Below are 7,169 nucleotides of genomic sequence, written 5' to 3' on the forward strand. Positions count from 1 at the left end.
AGATGGAAAGAATGGCCTGACGAGTTAATTATACAGAGGCAATAAATCATGAGGAATATGGATGATATGATTTAGTTTAATATGGCATGCATATCGGTTAAGTATGGTGAGATAAGGCTGCAACTATGAGTGGGGACTAGTTTATAGGGGACCATGGATGTTAATCCATGTTAGTCACTGTCCTTATGGAGCTCATAGGCAATCCACATGCAAAAGGTGACCTACTACCCAAGAGTTAGGCATTGCATCCTGTCAAAGAATAAGCAGTTAAACCTCTGGGATCAGGGACAACATCTCAATGAAGGTGACATGTAAGTTAGAACTGAAGGATAGAGTTTTCCAAGAAAAGAAGGAAGCTGAGTATGGGAGCTGGGAAGAAAAGTTAAGCCCCAGGCAGAATATTCAATGATACAATATACAAGGAAAGTCATTTGATATGCTTGAGCCAGGAGTAGGTGTGGTTAGCAGAAGCCGAGATTAGAAAGGAAGACAGGAGCAAGATGATAGAGCTTCTGTACGCCCCATTGAAGTATTTGGTGATACCTCTGCAGTGAGGAGTCCTAGAGCAGGTTCAAAATGGGGACAATAAGGAGGCATTTGGTTTTCAGTGATATCACTCTGACAGCCCTGGGTTGACAGAATGGGTTGAGAAAGTGAAGACGAGATGGAAAGAAGCCAGTTTGGCAGATACAAATTGTTACAGCCCAGGAGGAAAGGCTGAACCTAGCATTACTAGCAGAGGTGTGACAAGAAGAAATGAATTTACAGGGGGCAAAATTTACCAGACTTGGTGACCAATAGACACTAAAGTGGTGGAAGGAGCTGGGCAATGACATCGACACACACCATGCTGATTTTCTTTATGGTGCCAATTTTAAATACAGTTTTATTTAAGACATTGCATTTTCCACTTACAAGACAGCGTTTATAAAGTGCAATGTTATTTCCTTTTCCCTGTGTACATGTTCCATATTCAAGTATTAGGAATGCCCAGTAATTTATTATAGCATCAACATTAAAACTGCCACAGAATTTGCTACAAATTTGGGTCCTTGCATATTTTACTGTGGAATAATGCTACATCTATAGTTAGACTGGCTTAATCAACCTCTTCAATGGTGGGTCCAGAGGAAGCACCAACAGAGGGAGGAGCTCCCCCACCAGGGAAGCCCCCAGGCATTCTTTCTGGTATGCCTCCTACACTCTGGTACAGCTTGGTAATGATGGGGTTGCAGACTTTCTCCAGCTCTTTTTTGCTGATATTCAAATTTTTCTTTCTCTGCAGTCTGATTCTTATCCAGCTAGTTGATGATTTCATTACATTTGTCAAGAATCTTCTGTTTGTCCTCATCATTTATCTTTACTTGAAGTTTCTCATCTTCAACAGTTGCTTTCATGTTGAATGCATAGGACTGAAGTGAGTTCTTAGATGACACCTTGTCCCTCTGCTTTTCATCTTAACTTTGTACTTTTCAGCTTCCTGGACCATGTGCTCTATGTCTTCCTTGCTCGAATGACCTTTGTCATTAGTGATGGTAATCTTCTCGTTTCCTGTACTTTTGTCTACAGCAGAGACACTGAGGATGCCATTGGCATCAATATCAAAAGTGACTTCAATCTGAGGAAGACCACAGGGTGCAGGAGGTATGCCTGTAAGTTCAAACTTGCCAAGCAGGTTGTTATCCTTGGTCATGGCACTCACCTTCATATACCTGAATGAGCACACCAGGCTGGTTGTCAGAGTAAGTTGTGAAGGTCTGCATCTGCTTGGTAGGAATGGTGCTATTATACTTGATGAGGACAGTCATGACTCCACCAGCAGTTTCAATACCAAGGGAAAGAAGAGTGACATCCAAGAGCAGCAAATCTTGAACATTTTCAGATTTATTTCCAGATTAAATGACTGTCTGGACAGCTGCACCATAAGCAACAGCTTCATCAGGGTTGATGATCTTATTCAGTTCTTTGCCATTGAAGAAGTCCTGCAGAAGCTTCTGAATCTTGGGGATATGAGTAGAACTACCCACCAATACGATATCATGGATCTGTGACTTGTCTAGTTTGGCATCTCAAAGAACTTTTTCCACAGAATCAAGAGTGCCACAGAACAGGTCAGCATTCAACTCTTCAAATCAAGCACATGTAATGGAGGTATAGAAGTCAACTCCTTCATAGAGAGAATCATTCTCAATACTGTCCTGAGTGCTGGAAGAGAGAGTGTGCTTAGTTAGCTCTTTCACTTGCAGTATGGAGATGTCAGAGGGCTCTTTTGTTCTCACTGATGTCCTTCTTATTCTTGCGCTTGAACTCAGCCATAAAATGATTGACCATATGGCTGTCAAAGTCTTCTCCAACTAAGTGGGTGTCTCCAGCTGTGGATTTGACCTCAAAGATTCCATCCTCAATAGTGAGGATTGACACATCAAAAGTGACACCTCCTAAATAAAAAATCAGCACATTTCTTTCAGCTCCAACCTTTTTATCTAAACCATAGGCAATAGCAGCAGTAGTTGGCTCATTGATTATCCTAAGCAATGGTTCCAGCATCTTTGGTTGCCTGACACTGAGAGTCATTGAAGTAAGCTGGCACTGTGACCACAGCATTGGTAATAGTCTTCCCAAGGTAGAATTCTGCAATTTCCTTCATCTTTGTCAGAACCATCGAAGACATCTCCTCTGAATAGAAACTTTCTGTCTCTCCCTTGTATTCTACTTGAACTTTGGGCCTGCCTGCATCATTGCCACCATAAAGGACCAGTGCTTCACATCAGACTGGACAACAGCATCATCAAATCTACGTCCTATCAGACGTTTGGCATCAAAAACTGTGTTGGTGGGGTTCATTGCAACCTGATTCTTTGAAGCATCACCAATCAATCGTTCAGTGTCAGCGAAGGCGACATAGTTTGGGGTAGTTCAGTTCCCCTGATCATTGGCAATTATCTCCACTTTTCCATGTTGGAATACACCCACACAAGAGTAGGTGGTGCCGAGATCAATGCCAACTGCAGGTTCCCTAGACATGGTTCCGTATGTGTAGGCCAGAATCTACTTGCGAAGAGACCATGCAAATCTCAAAAGCTGCCACCCCGTTCAATGAGTACCATGCTGATTTTTACCACAGGCTCCAGCATCAAACTGCATGGATTTAAATGCTGGATATATCATTCTGCTAGTTCAGGTAACTTACTAATTGGCAAGTTACTTCCCAATTTTCAAATTGAAAATGTTAAAAAACAGCACAGCTTCTTGTGGTAGTTATAGGATATAATCCAAGAGAAACACTTAGTGCAGTGCTTGACACATGGTAAAATTCTTTAAATATTACAATATTAATTCTTCTCATCCCCTTCCTCTTCCTCCTCTTTCTTCTGATTGCTATTATCATTACCTATCATCTTTGATAACATGATCATTATTGACATTGCTACCATCATTTTGAAACAATTCCAGCTCAAACAATAGAGTGGTGAAGTTATTCTCCTAAGTAAATGAATGCAGTAAGAGGCACAGAACAGAACCATCATCTCACCTTTCCAATTCAGTCTAACCATTTACCAACTCAAGGCTGTAGTTCAACCATCAGTTAGCTTTAGCTTGTGTCATTAGAAATCATCATGGTGGAGTGAATTTACTTCATATGCACTTTTAACTTTAATGAATTTGGTTAAGAACCTGTAGCCATGAAAGAAAGCTAAGAGAAAACAGAGGAAAAGAGGCGAATTCAAGTAGTGGAGCTAAAATAGCCCCCTTAATAAGCATTTATTTACATTAAGGCTGGGGGCAAAAAATGAGTGTTTAGCCACATGCAGTGTCATTTGGTGTATAGAGGCACACACCAGAAAACATATTCCCAAGCATAAAGTGACTCCTTCATCTGAGCCCATATGAAGACAGAGCTGTCTCATTCAATGCTCCTGTATGGAACTTGGGAAATGTATAGTTTCCCACATGCTATTTTTTACTGGTAATGTTTTGACTTTTTTTATTTTCTTTTTTTTACTGGTAATGTTCAATGGATGTTACTTTTGTTTTATGATATGACATTAGAAACCAACCTCTGTATAAAGTGCTATCATATTCTGTTTTAACTTTGGTTTCATCTTAGAAAATTTCTCTTATCCTTTGTGCCCCTTTTAAACACTTCCTCCACTTACCAATGATCAATGCATACACATCATACTGAGCATTCATACTCTTCCGCTGTTTGATCACATGAATGATGCCTACAGCAAGGTAATCAGACAAATTTTCGTTTTGGCACATCAACTTCAAAGATGCTTCTTTAGCAAAGGTGGATTGAGAGCCTCTGTTTTTGAAGGAATATTTGAGAGGAGGTCTCCTGCATTAATAATACCAGTATCTGAACTTGGTTTGGGGGGATCTCAGAGAAAAAAAGATAATGACCCACCTATGATTGTAAATGTTGATTACATTTTCATATAATGTTTATACTTTGGATTAAGGAATCATTGATGCTTACTATGATCCAAATGGCTCTGTAAAATGATATTATTTTACTTTCAGTGATCTTTCCTGAGGTCAGATTAACCAGATTCAAATTCTGGTTCTACCCATTCCCAGCTGTAGTATTGCAAGGGGTTGTTGTGACAACTTACATAGTTAAATGAGATAATGCATGAAAATGCCATGTCTGATCCACACAAAGCTATTAACAAGCACTTGCTGCTGTGGTGGTGTTTGTTGATATTATTCTTCCTTGAGCACAAGGTGGGGAGGCTTCAGTGGAAAGACATATGAAGTAGTCGACGGATAGCTAGAGCTTTGCACAGTGTTCGCTTCATTCAGTTCACTTTAGAGAAATAAAATCTGCCCCAAATGTACGTCACTATTTCCCTCAATAATCTGAAACTTGATGGGTGCTCCTTTCCACCTCGTAATACAGGAGTTTTCAACCATGCAGTTAATCTCAAGTGCCAGCTGTCTGAGCAGATTATTCAGGCTGAACAGTTACAAGTTGGAGCTCTCTGATTTGGTTGTGCCCATTGATTAAATGCTCTGTATAACTACCAACTTTTCTCTTATATCCAGTGCTCTTAGTGTGGCCCACTTCAGTAGGATTCTGATTTCTTATCATTAGCACACACATGCCACATAAGGTGTGCGTAGCCTAAATGAGGTGGCCACCTCTTTGCAAAGGCTTCTTGAAACCCTCGGATTGCATTACCATCTATTTTATCAAAACCAGAGTAGAAGTAATTTTGTTTACTTTTTTTAAATCAAAGAAAAATAAAAGCATATAACTCGAAGACACCTCAGATATTCTTTAGATTAAGAGCTTATGTCAATTTCCTGAATAGTAAACACCATTTATTCTTTATCCAAGATTCTTTCTCAAAAAGTTTAGAGGGATTGTATTAATTCTAAACCAAGTGATTAATTAAACTGACTCTGAGAGTCCTCCCTTCTTCCCTTCAGCTTCAGTGGTAATTAATCATGGCTATTCCTGGCTTTTAATAGCATTAAAGTTGTGCTTTACTACATTATGTTGGTTGTCTCTTTGGAACTCAATCATGTCAGCATACAATAATGCAAAGAATAGGTTCAGAAATGTAAATTAACCTTGATTCGTCCCATCTCTGAAAGGAGTTCCTGGAGTCTTTCAGGAGAATGCTTCCTGTCATCCAATGTGACAATATCCATTAAGGCCTAGGCGTCTAGAACTTTTCAAAGTGCTCTCAATAAGGGGCCAGATATTTTGGCCATGGTAAGCATGTCCTTGAATACTAGCAAACCATTTCCCTATTTAAATAGGATTTAAAAGTTTTAGACCAAGGGGTAAGAATATCAAATATATAATGTCATAAGGGCTTTAAATTCATTAATATGATTTATGTTTAAAGGTATCATATATTTTAAGCCTCTTTCAAAAAGAAGTTTTAATTTTCTGTGTTAAGATCGTCTATTCTCAACCACCCCACAAATCTTTATGAATATCTGCAGAGGGGAAAATATTGCTATAAAAAAAGATAGTGTTATATCTCATGCACACACATGCACATACACACACACACACACAAACTAGTCACTGCAACAGTATGACATTTCCCAATGTTTGCAAGGCAACAGTGACAAAAAGAGACTTATGATTGATAGCAAATGCTGACACACACATGAAAGAGACACACCTTCTTTCTTGAAGAACTCTAAGGTGGAAGATTGTTCATCCTCCACTTTTTGAACAAAGTATCCAAGATTTGCAGCAAGAAAAACTTTAAGGTTATCACAGTATATTTTCTCAAAATGAAAAGTCAGGAAGTAGAAAGGGCTGGTGGTAGAGCACTAAGTTTGGGGAATTAGAATTCCAAAAAGTAAACTTTGGTCTGGGGTGCAGATAGGAGAAGCCCCAGTGCAGGGAGAGACTGTAGTTGCTAATGCATTTTATCTCTTTTGAAGATAAAGGAACAGGACTGAAAACAGGCAGAGGCTCCACTCAATTCTGGTGTCCCATGGAGAAGAATGCCTTAGGGTCATGAGAAATAAGCTGATACCCAGGTATTTTAATTGGTCTTCCAGCTGTGTACCTAAAAAGGGAATCTCACTCACATCCAAGGATGCACCTGTCAGCTGCCCTGTTTAGTATGTGTATCTGTTAATTTGCATATTTATGAAATGAACTCTCTATTTATACTGTAATCTCTTGGATTGGTGGAAACAAGTTAATTCCCCCTTCCCACCTTGGAACACTTAGAAAGCACAAAGGTCCTTTCTCACTGTGTGATTCTTTATGTTTTAGATTGGATATGAATGTGCTCCAAAGGCCCACAGCTTGGAAAAAAGGCTTGGTCCTCAGCTTGGAAATATTGGAAGGCAGTGGAATCTTTAAGAAGTGAGGCCTACTGAAAGGCTTAAGGTCACAGGGGCATGCTCTCAAAGGGATCGTGGGACACTTGTCTCTTCTCTCTCTTTGCTTCTTGGCAAAGAAAGTTTCCTCATGGGTACAGACTGGAACCTGGAACACTGTGAGTCACAATAAATGTCTCCTCCTTTTAAACTGATTATCTCAGGTGTTGTTTTACAGTATATGAAAGCTAATTAACATATCTCATAACCAGAGAAATAGACCAGCAAACCACATTAAAGATTAAAAATAACAATGTCAATACAGAACAATTTTGGGTTGGTAGAAAGCATGCCTCCATTATCAA

At 39.4% G+C, this 7,169-nt stretch overlaps 1 pseudogene; it reads right to left on the bottom strand.

The window, feature by feature from the left end:
- Positions 1-1,099: 1,099 nt before the first annotated feature.
- Positions 1,100-3,024, bottom strand: LOC124983500 (heat shock cognate 71 kDa protein-like; annotated as a pseudogene).
- Between the last annotated feature and the right edge of the window lie 4,145 nt (positions 3,025-7,169).

The sequence above is a fragment of the Sciurus carolinensis genome, chromosome 4 (assembly GCF_902686445.1).
Source record: "Sciurus carolinensis chromosome 4, mSciCar1.2, whole genome shotgun sequence".
NCBI classification, from domain to species: domain Eukaryota; kingdom Metazoa; phylum Chordata; class Mammalia; order Rodentia; family Sciuridae; genus Sciurus; species Sciurus carolinensis.